This window comes from Sminthopsis crassicaudata, chromosome 6 (assembly GCF_048593235.1).
Source record: "Sminthopsis crassicaudata isolate SCR6 chromosome 6, ASM4859323v1, whole genome shotgun sequence".
NCBI lineage: Eukaryota > Metazoa > Chordata > Mammalia > Dasyuromorphia > Dasyuridae > Sminthopsis > Sminthopsis crassicaudata.
The window spans coordinates 148264746-148286056 of record NC_133622.1 but is presented as its reverse complement, the minus strand read 5'-3'; the positions used below and the strand labels follow the sequence as shown (position 1 = coordinate 148286056).

Below are 21311 nucleotides of genomic sequence, written 5' to 3'. Positions count from 1 at the left end.
TCTTTTATGATTTCTTTGGGATACAGATCCAATAGTGGCACTGGTGGATCAAAGTTTTATAGTCTTTTATGCACAGTTTCAAATGTTATCTGGGATAGGTGGATCATTTCACACCACCAATAATTAATTAATGTCCCAATTTTCCCACATGCCCTTCCATATTTATTAGTATTGTTTTCTGTTATCTTAGCCAATGATAGGTGGAAGATGATACCTAAGTTATTTTGGTTTATATTTCTCCAATCATTAAGTGGTGTAAAACATTTTTCCCTGTTACATAGATGATTTTAATTTCTTCTGAAAATTGTCTATTTACATCCTTTGACCATTTATCAGTTGGTGAATGAGCCATTGACTTTTAAGCTAGGAAGTAATGTTTTAGAGATGATTATGTATGATGTTTGAATCTGTATATGATAGATTATTGCTATTTTGTTGATTAGTCATAAACAACTTTCATGACCCCACTTGAAGTTTTGTTGGCAAAGATACTAGAGTTTTTTCTCATTTCCTTTTTCAGCTCATTTTTTATAGAAGAGAAAACTAAGGCAAACAGAGTCAAGTGACTTACCCAGAGTCACATATCTAGTAATTGAGGTCAGATTTGAATGGAAGCTCTCCTGACTCCAGACCCATCACTCTGTCCACTGTGCTACCCATCTGATGGCTTAGAGAAGAACAATACTGAAAGCAAGAAGATAAGATAGAAGTCTATGAAACCAATGAAATAAAGAGACATTATGAAGAAAAATATAACAACACTTGAGGAGAAACTAAATGTGATGGAAAAAGAGGAAAAAAAGAATCATAGCCTATAGATTTTATGACTTTCAATTTGATGAGTAATGTAAAAGGTGATGTGATCTAGCTCTTTTGCTTTATCTGGAGGATCTATCAAGTAATAATCTCTCTGGGACTTTCCAGAATAGATGAGAGTCAAACACCCTACCCTTGACAGAAATGATCACTTCTTACATATGGCAATTAAAGTAAGAGCTCCGCTGAACTAGGAAACTGAACCCCTCCAGACGCTTCAGCTTTCTTTTTTTTTTTTTTTTTATTCTAACAGAAATGGTTCAACATCAATCCTGAGATGGACATTTGTTTTCACATTAATTAATTTTATTTTTAATTTATGAAATAAAACAAGCATTTCCATAACACAGTATAATAAAATGGATGATTGTATGCAAAACTACAAATTATGTGCAATTTGTTATTTCTTTTAAATATATCATAAAGTTATTATGTAAATTTCTTTTTTTTTCTTTTTCATCTCTCCCCCACTCCCTGAGATAGGACACTTACCAGATTTATGGATAAGCAAATAATTAATGTGTAAAAAGTAAAAGAAAAAAGTTAGATACAAAATGGATAATTTACATTACATAAGTTAAAAAGGGTTTGTACAAATAAAGCAAAGGACGGCAAGTTCAGAAGGAAAGTAGAAAATTGGGGGTAGGATGGAATTTTATAGACAATTTCACTCAGGGTTGCTATTTGGATTCAATACCTGCTGAGTCTTCCAAAAACTATTCCTCTTTCAGCCTACTGGATTTTGTGTTGTATTTAAGTGTTCATGCATTCCACACGCTGATGGTGAGTGCAATCACCTTTGTGAAAGTTTTTGTATATTTTTTTGGTCTTTCAACTACAGAATGGAATCCCTGCATGCTGCAGTAATCAGGTCATAGTTGAGCAAGCAGACAATTTTTGGGCACTTTTTCTAGCTCCTTCCTCATACCAGGAGGTAAGTAGTGTAATTCTTAAAAGGCTGCTCAGACACCCAGGGTGCTGTTAAATACCATTGTTGTTTCCATTGAGAAGACAACACTATAGCCTGTGTGCAGAGTTGTAACTACAGCTCCCAGTGTATCTGCACCTGCTGCTTCATCACTTGCCTGTCATGGCAGGATTTTGAGATAGGAAGAAAAAGTAAAATAGCATGGGTGATGTCTTTTGATTAATGTATAAATTGTATTTAAGTGAGGCAGAGTTGTACAATCATCAGCCTTACTCTCTCTTCCAGAGTTATCACTCTCCTATGGAAGGACAGTCAAGATGACTGGTGCTGGCTCAAGATGGAATAAATTACCTTGGTATCTTTAATGTCTAACCAAGATCTACATGTTCCACAGTGCCCACTTCAGCCTCCTTCGTTGTCTTGGAACAAATTGTTCTTGTCTACCCATTCCCATCAAGGGAAATCTTCACATACTTGGAATAGTCACTCCCCTAACTCACCAACAGATCTGAAACCCTTCAGTTACCCTCAATTTGATTTAGCCCATATGCTGAAGCAATTTAGTAGGTGTTCCACTGTGCATCCCCCTTAAAGTCACAGGTAAAAGTTAGGTGGAATAGGTGTACACCAAAGGTGGGTTCAGCAGCCCTCACTCCAAAGCTACTAGTCTTCTGTGAACATACACCACACCATCAACCAATCATTTAGTATTTATTAAATGCCTACTATGTATTAGGCAATGACATTGTAAATATAAATAATTGTGACATTTAAAAATAGATTTCTAGATAATTGATCATTTTATTAATAAGGCCAGCCAGTTATTCATAAAAGAAATTCAGTTGTTTCTCTTAGACCAAAGACAGTCATGGCAATAGATTCACAATTTATATACCTTTCAAAACAATAGTCTACAAAATAGCAATCAAATCTAATTGGTCAAAATGATTGGAAGTAAGCTGTGGTAAAATGAAGGGCTGATTATTTCTTGGATGGGGAAATACCTGTATACCAAACCACTTATAATTTTGGGTTATCGATTCAAAGAATGTATACTTCACCCAAGCCTGAGCAGAACAAAAAGGACTTTCTTACCCTAGATTGAATTCCTTGCCATATTGGGTAGGGTCTAACAAAAGTGGGAAGAGTCAATGCAATCTCATTATGAGTAATGTCTTTCAAAATGAACTTTTAAATGATTTTAGAAAAAGGGAAAAACTCTGAATCTCCTTCAAAATTTTTGGTTATTAATAACCATTTCTCACAGCATGTAATACTCCTCATTATCAATAAGCTTAATTCTTATAGAGACCACAAATTTATAGATACAGAGATAGAGCATAAATATAAAGTTAATAAATACAAATGTAAACAAATTAGCTAGATACAAATAAGTCAACAAGCATTTATTGGGGGGGGTGTTTGTGCTTATGATAAGTCCTGGAAATATTAATAGAAACAGAAAAATATTCCTTGACCTCAAGGAGCTTACATTCTGGAAGAGAAATAGAGAGAGAAAGTAAAAGAGAGACAGACCGAAATACAGATAGAGACAGACAGAGACAGAGACAGACAGCAGCAGGCAGACGTGGACACAGAGACAGAAAGACAGACACAAAGAAACAGAAAAACAGAGATAGAGACAGACAGACAACAGACAGACAGAGAGAGAAAATAGCATACTGAAATTAAGTGTTTGGGAACTAGGTAGAGCTAAATAAGAGGTAAGGAAAAAAGTACTGGGGACAGGATATGGTAGAGAAAGTCCAATGGAAATGAGTCAACAATGTAACCTGATCAGAAAGGAAGTTATCTTTGATTGGGCTTCCTCCTTAAACTAGAGAATCTGGAAGGAATCAGCCAATTATCAGATGAGATATACTTCCAATGTTAGAAGTAGTCCAGGACTAGAGACAGAGCTTCCAGGGTGACAAGGTTTCTATGACATGGCGAAGAAAGTCCTGTGGGAGATAAGTGAACGATGTAGTCTGGAGGGGAATCATGGTAGTTTGGGATGGAGCATTCTAGTGTTTGGGGCAGGATCAAGAAAAGCTTCATGAAGAATATGGTAGTTGAACTGCATCTTTAAAAGAGAAAATTCCTCTAAGACAGAAGTGAGGAGTGAATATTCAATGTATGGGCATGAAGTCTCATGAAGATTAATAGAAGTCAATTTTGCTGGATCAGAGAATATGGGAAAGAGAATGATGTCCAATGAGGCTGGAAAGATAGGTTGAGAACAGGTTGTATAGAATTTTAAAAGCTAAACAAAAGAAAGTTTGTTTTCCTAGGAAGTTACTGGAGTTAGTTGAACATCAGTCACAAAGTCAGATCTCTTCTGAAGGAAAATTACTTTAACTGAAATACAGAGGTGGATGAAAATAATGAGAGATTTGAGGCAAGGAAATCAATTAGGAGGCTGATACAATAATCTAAGTGAGAAAGGATGAGGGCCTGAACTGAACTGATAACTGTATGAATGAAGAGAAAGGTCATATGTGAGAGGCATCATGAAGGTAGATGAGTCTAGAGTGATTCCAACATTAAGAATCTGAGACACTGGAATGCTGATGGTCTTCCACAGGAATAAGGAAGATTGGAAGAAGAAAGGGTTAGGGGAGAGGGATTTTAGCCTTTTTTGTTTTATAAAGTTCTCTGGCAATCTGATGAAGTCTATGAATGCATCCTCATAATAATATTCAAATGCATAAAAATAAAATACATAGGATTACAAAGAGAACTAGTTATATTGAAATGTAGTTTTCAAAATATATTTTTAAAAATTCACAACCTGAAGTGAAGAATGCCTGGTTTGGGAAAAAAAGAAAATAAATTTAGTTTTAAGTTATTTAAAATTGAGGATGCCTTAAAAATATTCATTTTGAAATGTATATTAGACAATTGGTGATATAGGACTGATGCTTAGGGAAAATACTGGGACAAGAATTATTCATAACTATATGAATGTGTACATATAGGCATCTAAATACATATATTTGGAGGTTCTTGAAAGAACCAACCAATCAAATGAGGCCATAGGGGAGGAAAGTACTTCAAAAAGTGGGGAAAATCATTAGTCCCTTTGGAGAGAGCAGTTTCACTTAAATAATGAGATTACTTAAGTAATCAGATTCCAGATCACAAATGGTTTGGGTCTTCAGTATTTGCATGGTACCCAGCACATAACACATATTTAATAAATGCTTCTTGTCTGGCCTTACTTTGCTGCCTAACGAAAAGGGTGAGAAGTGGAAACAATTAGTATGAATAATTTTTTTCAATTTCTGGAAGCAACCTTGTAAGTCTATGAGCTCAAAAGATTCTTGGTCCCTTAGTTGGTACTAGCTCCTCCATAAGGGTTGCCTCCTCTCATTACTATAATGCTCCATGGAAGAAATAGCAAGTACAGAGAGAAGGAGCTTTATTGTTGATCTGGCTTACTAGAAAGCATGGAACTTGAGGAGATTATGTACAGTTGAGTTAATGATGAAGAACTGCTGATTCAACAATCCAGCAAAATATTTCATACTTTAATGTTTTTAGTATCAACCTCCTGGAAAAGTATACCTGTAGTTATATTACTGATTGTTTTAAGAATTTCTTTTTAATAAAAGAAATAAATAACCACCTTATATTTGATGGGGGGGAGAGGGGAGGAAGAAAAGGGACCACACTTGGCCAATGCAGGAATTTGGGTTTGATTTTGGTTTGGGGGGAAGGGTGAGCAAAAGGAAAGAAACAAAAATAAATACCTACTAAATAAAAAAATTTTCAATAAAAGTTATATAGTAAAGAAAAAAGTGTCACCTCAAAGAATAATTTCATGGAGTGAAATTAAAAACCTGAAATCTCCCAGGAGCTAAAATTCATAGGATCTTGAATCTGGCTTCAGTTTATTCTCTTCTTTGGTAGAATTTTTGGGAAATGAGTTAGAGTAAAGGGAGTTAAAAATAAATCTTTAGTTAAAATCAGGGAAAATATACAATTTATAATGATTATTAATAAATCATTAAATCCTTTCTTGTCTAAGCCATGCCTCTAACCCAAATTGTAACCTTGAATAAGATACTTTGTTAGGCTCATTCCAACATCCTAAATGCAAGTCTGACTGAGAAGATAAAACTATTGTTGAGTGAAATGCCAGTTAGGAAGCCATGAAAGTTATTTAAGGTATTCGTGGTGGGTGGTAAGAAAAATTGTGATGGCTCTACTGAGAATTATTTTAGATCATCTTGGCTAGTTTGATTGTCCTATCTACTTTGTGGTCTTAAATCTGATGTTAAATCAGCTGGTTCACTCAGAAAATTGATTTTGGATAATGTTTGCCCTTATTGTAATTTTATAAACCATTATACAAATTACAGATTTGAGAATTCCTCAAACCATTCCCTACTAGCTACAAATTAGCATGCATTATACATTTTTTTGGACAAAGTATCCAAATAAATACTGATTTTAAAAAATTTAAGGGCAGTTAGATGGCATAGAGCATAAGGGCCCAGAGTCAGGAAGATGTTTTCCTGAGTTCAAAACTGGCTTCAGATACTTGCTAGCTTTGTGATCCTATGCAAATCTCATCCCTGTTTCCTTCAGTTCCTCATCTGTAAAATAAGCTAGAAAAGGAAATGGCAAGCCACTCCAATATCTTTGCCCCCAAAAAAACTCCAGATGTAGTCATGAAGAGTCAGACATGACTGAAATGCCTGAACAACAACAAATATTTAGAGATTTGGGTGTGGAGAGAAGTGTTCATTTGCTTAACTGCAAATATTGGGGAGGATACCAGGAAAGGAAAAATCTCTGAAATTTTAGTACTGTTGCTATGATTTCATCTGTCTCCCCTTCTCTAAACTTCATAATGTATCATAAAGTGCATTTTCAAACCTTGGCAACACCCCTGAGTCCTGATTATAGCATACATTTTCTTTCCTTCATCACACACATACAAATTCCAAGTCAGAACTATCTCAACAAACAAACCTGCCAGAAGTACTTTTTAAAAAATTCACCAACCTTCTTCCTATATACTTCATAGTCCATCTTTTAAACTCAAGATACAATTTTCATTGACAAGACCTTTTTGTCAACCTTAGAACCAAACTATTCTTCTACAAAACTATTTCTTTGACCTCAGTCCCAAACTTTTAAACCATGGGTTGCAGGAAGTTTGCCAGTGGAGTTTATAGAGGAAATAACAAAACTTAGTTTGTTCATTATCTCTGTATTTTTGTTTCAATAAAAAACCATTCAACTGATCAACAAGCATCATTAACTGTCTATCAGGTAGCTGGATCAGCACTGCAAGTTATGCAGTGGGTTACTCTAAAAGCTCATTTGAACATCGAAGATTCTAATCAAGTTATTTTACTAAAAACATATTCTAATATTTCTACATAAAGCAGCAGCCAAGGCATTTGAAAGCAATTCAGAAAGATAGGAGCTACAGTTAATGAGTTTAAAAGCATTTAGCAGGGAAGCTGCCTGGATCTCAGAAATTCTGTGCCAAAGTCCTAAAAACTTCTTATATACTCCTCTTGTCCTCCATTGAGTCCCAGATCAAATTACCTTGGAGTGAAGTAAACCAAAACTGTCACAGGTTTGGACTACAACTTCCTGGATCACAACAGTCCCAGTTGGTGGTGTAAAATTATGGGGACAATTTATAACTCTTCCTAGTTCTTCTGGTATCCTGGACCACCAGTCATACCCACCCCCCCCCCAAAAAAAAACCAGTGACCAATCTCAAGGAGCTTATGTTCTCCTAGTTTATGGCATCAAATTGGATATTATTTGTATCAGAGGACAGAAAATATGAGTATAGTTTTGTGTAAGTTTTGATTGCAAAGCCATAACTAGGACAGGGCCAATAGGGTAGAAAATTTACTAAGTATTATTAGGACTGTGGTAAGATGTGCTTCTATGCCTCCTTTCCTGCTTTTCCTCTTTAATCAGCTTATTAGATTTTTAACATTTGTTGTCACTTTAGTCAGATACAAAAATGGTTAGTAATGGCTATGGTGACCTTTTAACAATAGGTCTCCATTTTAGTGAGAGGTAGGAATCAGTTAGATGGGTCTATAAATATGAATATCTTGAACAGGTGCTGTAGAAAGATAATAAGCTATGTCCAGAATTAAGTAGGAGGAGATTAAGCAAGGGTATTTTGTTCCCAGTGATCCCAAATGCTTGTCACCACAAATACCAATATCCTTCCAATGAGGCTAGCTACAAATCACCAATACTACATTCTCAGAAGAACCAAGATCCCAGATAACCCAGAGGGCAATGGAAAGACGCATGATGAGCATGAGCAAGCTCCAAAAAGTTACCAGAAATTACTTGTATATGGAAAGTTATATAAAAGATAGGAAATGCATGACAGGAAAGGGGTGGGGGTGAGGGCTAGTCATGTGGTAAGAATTAGAGACAACTGATGGACAGTTCAAGTGATATGTTGGAAACCCCAAGATATTAAAATGAGAATTTTAGATGCCTTCTAGGTAAAGAAGTTATGGAAAGATGGAGACAAGAATTATATGAGATAAGAAGGGGTATAACATGTTTTGTAGAAGAAACTACCCAGTACTCCATGGAATCATGGGTACAACATGATACAACAAAGTGCCAAACAGAATCTATATAACAAATAAAATTGGTTAAATTTTATTTTTATTTATTTATTTTATTTTTTATTTTTATTCCAGTTGCATAGAAAATGTCCATGTGCCATGAATACAGCTTATTTGCACATATTTTATTTGCATGTTGTCTCCCACGTTATATTGTGAGTTTCTTGAGAGTAGAGATTGATTTTCTTCTATTTTGTATCCCCATCACTTAGCATACTGCCTGGCACATAATAGATGCTTAATAAATGTTTATTAGCTGGCCTTTTTAAGTCAACATGGGATGCCAGTTTTCAAGCCACCTTTGACATATCTTGGCTATATAACATAGACAAACCATTTAATCTTTCAGTTCCCTGAGTAACTCTCTAAGTTTCAGAGAAGATGCCAATCTACATTGGTTGAGGGAGTTTCCTCCTTGGGAATTCCCAAAAATCATGATATCACTGATCCCAAAAGAAAAGAAAGGAAAATATTTACTGAAAGTTAGATGGGATTAATGTAAACACCTGAGTAAATACTAGCAGCTTAAAGCTAGGAACAGAGCAAAAAGTAAAAAGAATTACAACATGGTACTATCCCTCTCCTCTTTTTTTTTCTTTGAAGAAGTTATCTATATCAAATACATTTACTCTTCCATTTTCTGTCTCTTCTCAGAATCTAGAAATTATAACTTCATCTGTATTCAGTCTACTAAAACTCCTCTGAGCTCACCAATGAACCCATAATGATGGATTCCTAATGACAGATCTTTAATAGCAGATCCCTAGTGGCAGATCCAATGCTTGCTTTTTTTCCCTTCAGTTCTCATTCTCCTTGACTTTCTATGACTTCTAACACTGTTGACTCCCCAGACTCAAAATCACTATATTATCTTGTTTAGGCTTCTAATTGGTTTTTCTGTCTTCATGGTCTTCTCATGCTCCTCCCAACCCTTTGATGTAAATGTTTCCCAAGGATCCTTGACATTTTCTTTCATGGCAATTTCTTCTACCAACAACTTCAACCTTATGCTGACACTTCCAAATCTATATAGATAGAACAGTAGATAAGAAAGCGGAACTTGGAATCAGAAGTTCAAATTCTGCCTTAAACCCTTAATTGTGTGATCTCTGCCAGCCTTAGTCTCATCATCTATAAAATGGGACAGGGGGACAGCATAAAGGGGAATAATAACACCTGCCATACAGAGTCATTGCAAGAAAAAAGTATATATGGAAAGGGCTTTAGAAGCCTTAAATCACTATATAAATATTATTGTTGTTTTTGTTGTTGCTATTGTTGTTCTCTGTTTCTGATCCTTCTTCTCAGCTCCAAATCTAACTGCCTACAGAACTCTTCCATCTGGCGATTCCACTGGTACTCCAAACCAACATGTGACAAATGAGCTTATAATCTTTTCCATAAACTTTCACTTAAAACTTCCTTAGTTCACTATTTAGATCTGTGGCACTAACATTCAGTTAGTCTCCCATCTTTGTAATATTAGTATTATTTTTTACTCCTTCCTCTCCTCCGTTCAGAGCCAATTAATTACTTAGTCCTAACAATTTCATTTCTGCAATGTCTCTTCTGTCTGTCCTCTCTTCTCTATTCTTGATCCCATTCTCCTTAGTACAAGCTCTAATTATCACACACTTGAACTATTGAAATAACCTATTGAAGGTTCTTCCTGTTTGTATTTTCTCTCTTTGACTAATTCTTCATAGCACTGCCAGAAAAATCTTTCTTATTCATAGAAAAATCAAAAATCTTTAGTGGTTCTCTTTTGCCTACCAAATAAAATAAAAACTCCTATTCTTCTACTCCAAGTCTTTGAAAAATGTCCCCTGCCTTTCCAATCTCCATTTCCTTGTTTATACTATTCCCTAAGCCTGAAGTGCCCTGCTTTCACTTCTTCATCTATTCCACATTTATCCAATACATCCACATTATCCCATATTTATCCATAACACATCTTTTAAAGTTCACCTAAAGCCCTCCTCTTCCAGGAAGCCATCCCTTATCCCCACACTAGGTTATGTTCTCTGTCCCTAACATTTTGCTTTGATTATCTTCTCATTTTGCATTTGCTTTGTTTATCTTCTCATTGTTGCATAGTTTTATTAACTATAAATCATTGGTATTTTATAATTCTGTTAGGCATTAAGTTACATGAGCACAGGGATCATGTGTTATCCTTCCCCAATACCTCATTGACTATCTGTATATAATAAATGGTTATTGATACTATTGATTGTTGAGGAAAATGCTACAGATATAAATTCAGAGCTGGTGAGATAGGATGCCCACTGAATATAGTTCAAAATAGAATATAATATCATGAAGCCAATTTCCTTTGGTCAGTAACATGGTTCACCAAACACCAAACTGTGCCTTCATCAATAGTCATTAGTGATATACTTCTTTTGATCCTTTGTGAGGAAAGGGGCCTAATGGCTCTTCTTAGTAAAGAATTCTGCCACCATAATCTGTTTTAACCAAGTGTTCCTGTTGATACCTATCCTACATAAAGGGTAACAACTGTGTTTCCATCTGTCAGGTCAAGATAAGTGCTTCAACAGGAAGTTTTTGATTCACTGCCTGATGACAGATGAGAAAAAATAAATACATGTAGCCATTGCTTTTTGTCTGCTGTATCTCTAAGTAAATTACTGAAAGGTTTGATTATTTTTTACATCTGTCATCTTACCTCAATATACTCTCACACCAGATACCTGAGTCTATCTAATAATAAACTATATCAAGTTTTCCTCCCACTTATCCTTAAGACCAAGAAAATGTAATTGAGAAACAAGAAAACAATTTGTTTCTATAAATGACACAAAAGATATAAGAAGTTTGAGATTTGGAGTTTATTAATATCATACAATAGCTTTTTGTGTTACAATATTTGTCTAGATTTTTTACTTGAAAAAATAGGTGATACCAGTTTTTTTCTTCCTAGGAATTCAGTATTGAATCTAAAAATTGATTTAGGAATTTTGAACCCTGGACTAGGTATGAGAATGCCTTAATTCTAGGCTCAAAATCACCATTTTTTTTCTTCACACATTTTGGGTAACTCATTTAACTTCTCTGCACATCAGTTTCTTCATCTGTGTAATGGGGGATTAAATTTCCAATTTTCCTTCCAGAATTGCCATCTGATGATTTGATAAGTCTTCTCTCTGCAATTGACAGGCTTAAACTGCTCTGGAAATAAAGATAATTAAAGTATAGAATTTTGTTCTTCACAGCGTAACCTAAAAGGAGATATAATTAGAGGACATATGAACATTTTATCAAACAATATGATGACCAAGAAGCTTTTAGATTTAAGGGAAAAGGAATGAGCAATTTTCATTAGGAGTCCAACTGTTTGTCAAGAGTGTGCTATGATATGAAAGGAGCTATGTTTCTAAATATATTGTAATTGAATCCTGTTGGTGATTTGGTGCTGTGTATATCTACTTCCGTCAGAGCAACAGGGGCAAGGAACAGCTAAATCCCCTGGGATGTCACAGTAGACACTTGATATTGTGATAATTTTGGTAAATTCATCTATTGCTATCAGCTCAATGTTAGGACCAAATGCCTCATTTTAGTTATTAATAGTTAATGAGAAATGAGGCATTTAAATTGAATTATTGACAGATAATAGCTAGCACATTTATACAGCACTTTAAGGTTGGTAAGACAAATGAACTGGCTAAAATTTGTTTTTTTTAAAAGAAAAGAAATTAAAATCTAACTCGTTCCTTCATTGAAAATATATAGAAGCTTCCCTAATAATTAACGTGCAACAAGAAAATGGTATTTACACACATATATTGTATCTAGGTTATACTGTAACACATGTAAAATGTATGGGATTACCTGTCATCGGGGGGAGGGAGTGGAGGGAGGGAGGGGATAATTTGGAAAAATGAATAAAAATAAAAAAATAAAAAAATTTTAAAAATTAAAAAAAAAAAAAGAAAATATATAGAAGCTTCTCTCCTTGATGCTAATTAACATACTCACTTCCCAGTCTACAAATTTTCTTCATCTGTTTTCACTATGACTTAGATGTAAAAGGAAAATACTTGGAAGTTTATCCTAAAAGGAAAGATAATGAAGTTAAAGAGTGATGAATTGGGGGTTACAGGCTCTGAGTTTGATTCCTAAATCTTCTGGTTTCCTTTGTGATCTTGGGAAAGCTTTTAAAACTTACCTGGGTCTCAATTTCTTCATTTGAACAAAGAAGGAGTTTGACTATGTGACCTGTAAGGACCCTTTCATTGCCAAACCAAAGGTTTTGTGATTTGGGGAAGATTAATGAGATTTGCTGGCTGAGAAATAGTAACACAACTTCTGGAGGTTTTCTCTCTTCAAGAAACCTCTTTCCAATTAAGTCCTACAATAAATTAATTTGCATAAATGTTTTCAAGTTTAAAAAGTGTTCTCTCATTACTAATATAGAATCTTTTCATTAAACTTTTAATATAATAACTTACCCAAAATGTGTTGTTATTTTTAATACTCTGTAAATGCATTTTATGTATCATATTAAAGTAAGAAAACTACCCAAAAGTATACATAATTAATATACAGAACATGGATAATAAAATGAGTACTACAAAGAGGTAATTGATTGCTGTTGTTCATTCATTTCAGTCTCTTCGTGAACACATTTGGGGTTTTCTTGGCAAAGATACTGCAATGGTTTGCCGGTTCCTGCTCCAGCTCATTTTACTGATGAGGAAACTGAGGTAAACATGGTTAAGTGGCTTTTCTGGGGTCACACAAGCTAATAAGATATAAATGCAAGAAGATGACTCTTTCTGACTACAGGCTCAGCACTCTATGCACGATGGTACTACCTTGCTGTCCTTAAGGAGAAATTAAATGTCATAAATGTCACTGAATCTTAAGTAAGTGGTATAACGGCATAATGGAAAGAGAGTCAGACTGGCTTACTTCCTGTCTCTGCTCTTTACTGCTTGTGTAAACTTGGCAGATCACAACTTCCATGGTCTCATTTTCCTCATCTGGACTAGGTGATGTACAAAAATCCATCCAGCTCTAACACCTAGGATGTCTTTCACTTCTTTGTGGGAAGTATACCTTACTCCATCAAGTCAGAGCTAACAAAGCCCACCAGAAGACACCAACAGGATATTCATCCAGAAATGTTTATTCTTTCAATGGGAAAGTATTCAGGATATTTGCCAGGCTTTTGGATTTGGAATGCTTTAGCTCCTGGTAAGAATGACTAAATCTGTAATCTAATGACTAAACTGTATCTAAGAATTTCTTCTAGAGCCGTGCCTAGACAAGTTATGAGTGACCTGGGTCTGAAAGAGTCTATGAATGCCCAGACTATGTGGTCATTGTTTCACTTGTAAGGAACAGGTGGGTGGAGATCAGGTGAGTTCTTGAGCTTATCTCCTCTGTAAGAGGCAGTATGCCATAAAGTGTGCAGAATGGCCTTCTAATCCCATCTGGGTTCAATTCTCCTCTCTAACTCAAATTGTCAATATAATCCTGTGTAATTCATTTAACTTTTTCAGTGCTCTAAGCAACTCTCTAAGATAATACAGTGCATGAGATGAACCAAATCAGTTCCAATAGAGCAGTAATGAATTGAACCCAGCGAAAGAACTCTGGGAGATGACGATGAACCACTATATAGAATTCTCAATACTCCTATTTTTTTTTGCCTGCATTTTCTATTTCCTTTGCAGGCTAATTGTACACTATTTCAAAGTCTGATTCATTTTGTACATCAAAATAACTGTTTAGACATGTATACATATATTGTATTTAATTTATACTCTAACATATTTAACATGTATTAGTTAACCTGCCATCTGGGGTAGGGGGTGGGTGGAAGGAGGGAAAAAGTTGGAACAAAAGGTTTGCAACTGTCAATGCTGAAAAATTAACCATGCATATATCTTGTAAATAAAAAGCTATTAAAAATAAAATAAAATTTTTAAAATAATAATAAGATAATACGTTGCAGAGATGATCATTTGAATTACTAGAGGGAATTTCCTCCTCTGGGAGTCCCCTATGCCACTGAAATGACAGATCCAATTCCCTTGTCTCTTAAATAGATTATGGAGTCATTTTGTTACTACAATAAAAACTGTGACTAAGACTTAAGTCTTAGTGAATGAAAACTGTCCCAAGATGAACTAACTGGTTGGAATTTTCCTTGACCCATCTAGAGAATAAATTTCAGTGATGGACTGAATGTTGAGGATTCAGGAGAATGGACCCTTGTTGGGGGAGCTGCCTTTCTCTGAACCTGTACAAGTCAGTTGCCCAGTCCTTGCATACTTAGACCAAGGAAAGATTTCATGGGCAATGATCCTAAATGCTGACTTTCTGGTTTTTTTATTTCCTAAGCAGTAGAATGCTAGAGTCTAGCCCTCTAACCAGAGGTGGGTGATTTTCTTGGATCAACTGAGCTTGAGCATTGCCTTAATAAAGTAGAAATAGTAAGGAGCTTTGGGTGAATATTTAAGGAAGATGAAATAGAGGTAATATATTGATAGTATGCAGCATTCTGACAAACCAGAAGGAGTTATGAATTATGCTTTCACAACAGAGATTAGAAATCCAATAAAATAAGCAAGATATAGCAATGATGAAGAATTATGTGTTATGTTTTTGTTTGACTTTATGACTATCGGGACCTAGCCACTTAACAGTGATGTCAAACTCAAACAGAAATAGAGATCACCAAATTATACTTAAGGATCCCTGCAGGCCACAGATTGCCTTAACAACACATATAATAACATTTAATGATTATTATTATCACTTATGTTCTATCTATCTATGTATTTTTATTTATTTTGTCAAATATTTCAAAATTACATTTTATTCTGATTTCTGCTTCAGTATCCTGAGTTTGATAACCTGTAGTGTAGTTCACTAAAGTCTTTAAAATAATTTAAACTGGGAAGACAGAAAATCAGAACATCCTTGAAAGAACCAGAGAATTTCAAAATCAATCACAGGAAATCCAGAAGCAAAGTTTATCAAGTCTAATCTCAATATTATTATAAGTTATTTGATGAAGGTTCTGATAAAGGCCTCATTTCCAAAATATATAGACATATTGACTCTAATATATAAGAAATCAAACCATTCTCCAATTGATAAATGGTCAAAGGATATGAACAGATAATTCTCAGATGATGAAATTGAAACTATTTCTAGCCATATGAAAAGATGCTCCAACTCATTATTGATCAGAGAAATGCAAATTAAGACACACCTATCAGATTGGCTAGGATGACAGGAAAAGATAATGATGAATGTTGGAGGGGATATGGGAAAACTGGGACACTGATACATTGTTGATGGAGTTGTGAATGCATCTAACCATTCTGGAGAACAATTTGGAACTATGCTCAAAAAGTTATCAAACTGTGTATACCCTTTGACCCAGCAGTGTTACTACTGGGCTTATATCCCAAAGAGATTTTAAAGAAGGGAAAGGGGCCTGTATGGGCAAAAATGTTTGTGGCAGTCCTCTTTGTAGTGGCCAGAAACTGGAAACTGAATGTTATGGAATATTATTGTTCTGTAAGAAATGACCAGCAGGATGATTTGAGAAGGACCTGGAAAAACTTATATGAACTGATGCTGAGTGAAATGAGCAGGACCAGGAGATCATTATATACTTCAGCAATAATACTATATGATGATTAATTCTGATGGACGTGGCCCTTTCCAACAATGAGATGAACCAAATCAGGTCCATTTGTTCAATAATGAAGAGAATCAGCAACACCCAGCAAAAGAACTATGGGAAATGAGTGTGGACCATGACATAGCATTTCTACTCCCTATGTTTTTGTGCACTTGCATTTTTTGTTTTCCTTCTCAGGTTATTTTTACCTTATTTCTAAGTCCGATTTTTCTTTTGCAGCAAAATAACTGTATGGATATGTATACATACATTGTGTTTAACATATACTTTAACATTTTTAACATGTATTGGTTTACCTACTGTTTAGGGGAAGAGGTGGGGTTAGGAGGGAAAAGTTGGAACAGAAGGTTTTGCAAGGGTCAACGCTGAAAAATTACCCATGCATATATCTTGTAAATAAAAAGCTATAATAAAAAGAATTAATTAATTTAAAAATTAAAATTAAAAAAAAATTAGTTACTTGAGGATAGGACTCTTTTTGTATCCTTAGCATTTAGTTGATTGATTGATTGATTGATTGGTAGTTGGTTGGTTGGCTGTTAAATAGAAAAGCAAACAAGTTTCTGGTTTCTGGTGTCTTAGTGGCCTTTTATGTGCTATTTGGGCTTTTTTTATTCACACAAGGGTGGGACATAAAGAGTAGTAGATTCATCATGAAGAAACAAGAAACAAATAGTAGAAAGAATTGCTAATTTGAACTTTAAATTCTGACCAGCAGGGGAGAATAATTTAATGGCATACTACTTTCCTACTTCATTGGTGATCTCATCAGCTTCCATTGATTTAATTATCATCTCTATGCTAACAATTCTCAAATCTATTTTTCCTACCCCAATCTCTCTAGTGACCTACAATTTCACATCTCCAGCTTCTTTTCAGACATTTTGAACTGGATGTCCAGTAGATAACTTTAATTTAACATGTCCAAAATCAATTTCATTATCTTTCCCCCTGAACTCAATCCATCCCCAAAACTTCCTTATTGTTATAAAAGGCATCATCATCCTTCCAGTACCTCAGGCTCACAATTTAGATATCATCCTTGACTCCTTACTATTTCTCACCCATCATAGTTAATCTATTGTGAAGGCTTATTGATTTCATTTGCAAATCTCCTCAATACATCTCTTCTCTTTTCTGACACTACCATTCCTCCAGTACAGGCCTTTACCACCTCACGCCTTTATTGTAATTTCCCCACTTCAATAGGGCCTCCATCCAGCCACCAAAGTGATTTTCCTAAGGTCATAATCTTAACTCTATGAATGTCATTTACTTTGTTTTTGTACATCTAGATACAGATTGATAAAAATAATGAATCTCCTGAAAGTGGTTGAAATATTCCAATTCATATTGCTTATTCCCAATGGGCTGGAACTAATTACCATATTTTACATAATTATAACTTTTAATAGTGTGAATTTGATATATGTAACACCTTCTGGAGAATTCCTTATTTGAACTAACTATATTTGTATCTCCAGAGCTTATGAGCACAATACTTCATTACCTATTAAATACCTAATAAGTGTTTATGAATTTATTCTATAGTTCTAACTTCAAGATTTTGTGATTTCATAAGGGAAAAATACTGAACTATTTTTTATCTGAAATTCAAAGTAGAAATAGTAGTTTTGGCTCTGTCCAAGCTATTTATAAAATCTATTTTTTTATTATTCTTTTCTCTTCCTTCTGTTTCATTCATTTCAACTTTTCAGTTACATTTCTATGTTTCCTCCCCTCCAGATTAATAAAAATTTATTGAATTACAGGAGATAACTGTACTTTTCTAAAATCAAGTGTTTCTAAGTAATTTTGATTTTCTAGTATTTGTATCAATTTCAGTGTATAATAACTGTTTTCATTTGTTTTAATTTTTTTCATTATTGAGGACAGCAAAAATGTTTAAACAAAGAAGCACAGGGTATATGAAGCTACAAATCTCTGTTAAATACCGTTTTAAAATACATAAGACATTTCTAGGAAGTTGGCAGAGCTGATCAAAACACTTTTGACTCTTCAAATTTCTTTACAAAAAAAGACAAAACATTGCCTCAGAGGGAATGTAGAACAGCGGAAATAAACAAAAGTTAAGGTAAAGCAGTTGTTCTCCTAAGACAACATAAGAATACTTTTAAAAAGACCTGACCCCAAGGGGCAGAAATTCAGCCTGAGTTAAGTGCAAACACCTCCAGGCTTATGCTGCAGAATCAACAAACAAGAAGCCCTGGGAATTGGGGGAGCTAAGAGGAGGTCTCAGTCTTAGAAACTTGAAACTTTCATCTCACTGATAGAGTCAGGGGTCTGATGACTAGATAGAAGATTGAAGAACCTTCCACTGTGAAGGAAACTAATCACAGATGTGCTAGCCAAATGTATCTCAGGCAGCAGCTGCACTAAAAGAGCTAGCACACAATAGTGAGTGCAGCAGAGGAACAGGGACCTGATGGCTGTACACACTTGTAGGAGAGCAGAATTCCTGGCTTTAGTTCTAGGGCAGAGAGAACAGCTGTAGTTTGGAACCACATGAAGAATGACAGGGAACACCCTGGCTGGAATCCTAGCTCTGTGGTTTAGCAGTGAAAAGAAAGCCCCAAGTTGTGCCCAGCACAGACTTCAGAAAATAATAAGAAGAACCTGAGGCTTGAGACATCATTTCCCATACCTCAGGATTAAAACTTGATTGTACTAAAATAGTTACTAAAAACAAAATAAACCGAAAATAAATAAATAAAAATAATTCAAGGAGTTTTAGAGTTTTGGGGTCCCTTCCTCAGGTTCATATTCAGAGAAAGGTAATGAAGCTTAAAAAAAAAAAAAAGCACTCCTTTTTCAATAAGAAACATCAAGTGGTCCCCAAAGCAATCCAAGATAATTAAGAAAAGGGTGAAAACAAAGACAACCAACTTGAAATAGAGAATCAAAAACTTAAGGAAGAAAATAATACCTTGAAAACAATAATTAAGCAAAGAAAAGTCAATGATGTTCTAAGACACCAAGAAATAATAAAATCAAATCAAAAGAATGAAAAAATATAAGAAAATGTGAGATATTTTATCAGAAACACCAGAAATACAATAGATCTATAGAATCAGATGTAGAATGTAGATCAAGGATAATACAAAAATAGTCAAACTGAAGAGGGTGACTGAAGAGCATGGTAAAGTAAGGCAGAGATAGATCAGTGATTCTTTCCTGGCTGTCTGATTATCTCTCTCTCCTCCTCCTCCCTCCAAAGTACCAAGGCCAGATTCATGAATGAATTTACTTACTCAAAGCTGTGTTAAAACAAAATATTTATTGATTAAGAACGGGACACCGAGCAGTGGGCAATTGGCCTCCAGGGAGAAAAGCCAAATTGCCAGGAAAAGGACACTAACTCGCTGGGCAAAAGGTTTCCAGGTAGAAAGCCTAGTGCAAGGAATAGAATTTTGGAGGTTCATTTTATACACGAACAAGATCATAAAACAGAGTTTGCATTTGCAAAGGATTTTTCTGCTTCCTTCGGATATAGAGAAGTTTGTATAAGAAAGAAGTTCCTCAGGAGGCTTGTAAATCCTTTGAAGTTTGTATAAGACAGGAATTTCTCTTAAGGATGTAAAATTCTATTAATCATTTATGTGTTAGGCTATCTCCTTTGACCTCTTCATCAAAGACAGGAATTTCTTTGTTAATCATTTGTGTTTTGGGCTATTTCATTTGACCTCTTCAAAACTATTTGAAAGTTACAATAAAAAGGGGCACTCAATATAATATTATGAGAGATCATCAAGGACAGTTGCTCTGAAATTTTGGAACAAAAAGGCAAAGCAAAAAATAGAAAAGAAAAAAAATCCACTGATCATCACCTGAGATTCCCAGGAAAAAAACTTACAGAAATATCAGAGTCAATATATGATTTAAATATCACGTAGCTACAAAAAGGATTATACAAGACCTAGCACTTACTACCTTAAAGGATCATAGGTCTTGGAATACTAATTTTTGTAGAGTAAAAGAGTTTGAATTTCAATCAAGTATAACTTAACCCAACAAAATTAAATATAATCCTAAATGGGGAGAAGAATATTTAACAAATTAAAAGATTTTCAGATATTTGTGTCAAAAACAATAGGACAAAGGAAAACTCAACATATAACATCTAAGAGAAATATAAGGTAAACTTTAAAGCCCAATTATAAAGGGGCAGAAAAAGCTAATGGGAAGAGAGTGGGTAATTCTGGAGCCTTAATCTCATCAGAAATGGGTTAAAGCGATAATAATATATATCTAGAAGGGAATAAAAGTTTTCTAAATTCAAAAAGAAATAAGTCAAGGGTATGAAATAAGTCAATGATAGGTAGGTTAAGAAATAGGAGGGCAAGGTAGCTGGTAGAGGTTAAACAAAGGAGCAAGAAGGAGAAAATAAAGCAAAAGAACTTTATTGGAGTGAGAAGGATTGTGAGGGAAAAAAGGAAGGAGAAAAATATACAACTCAATTTACCTCACTGTATGTTTCAATTTCTCATCTTTAAAAGGAGGTGATAATAGTACCTACCTCCCAAGGTTGTTTGAAAATAAAATGGAATAATATTTGTGAAAGGGTTTGCACATCTTAAAATACAACAAAAATGCTTTCAGTTGTTTTACATTCATATCTGACTCTTAGTAATCCCATTTAGGCTTTTCTTGGCAGAGATACTGGAATAGTTTGCTGTTTCTCCTCCAATTCATTTTACAATGAGGAAACCGAAGCAAACAGGATTAAAAAACTTTCCCAAAGTCACAGAGCTAGTAATTATCTCAGGCCAAATAAGAACTCACAAGGTGAGTCTTCTTGACTCCAGGTCTGACTCTCTATCCACTGTACTATGTAGCTGCCCTTGCCTATTGTTTATATATGTGTGTGTACATGTACAAAACATAGAATGCTACACAAATTTGCATGTCATCCTTGTGTAGGACCCATGCTAATTTCTATATTTCCAATTTTCATATATGTACTGTGTATATATGCACATAAGGCTTCACAATCTTTTAAATGGTATTATTTATTTTTAATATGCTTTTAACATTTTATGTTCTAAATTCTCTCTCCTACTCATTCCATTACCCACTAAGAAGGTAAATAATATGCTAATATGTATAATAATACATGTGAAATTATGCAAAATATGTTTCTATATTAGCCATGTTTTTCCCCCCAAAAGCAAGAAAAATAAAGAAAGTGAGAAAATCATAGTTCAATTAGCACACAATCAGCACTCTG

General features: G+C 34.6%; 1 non-coding gene across 1 annotated transcript; it reads right to left on the bottom strand.

The window, feature by feature from the left end:
* Positions 1-20959: 20959 nt before the first annotated feature.
* Positions 20960-21061, bottom strand: LOC141548146 (U6 spliceosomal RNA). Its single transcript, XR_012483832.1, has one exon. It is a non-coding gene; the product is annotated as a U6 spliceosomal RNA (small nuclear RNA).
* Positions 21062-21311: the final 250 nt, after the last annotated feature.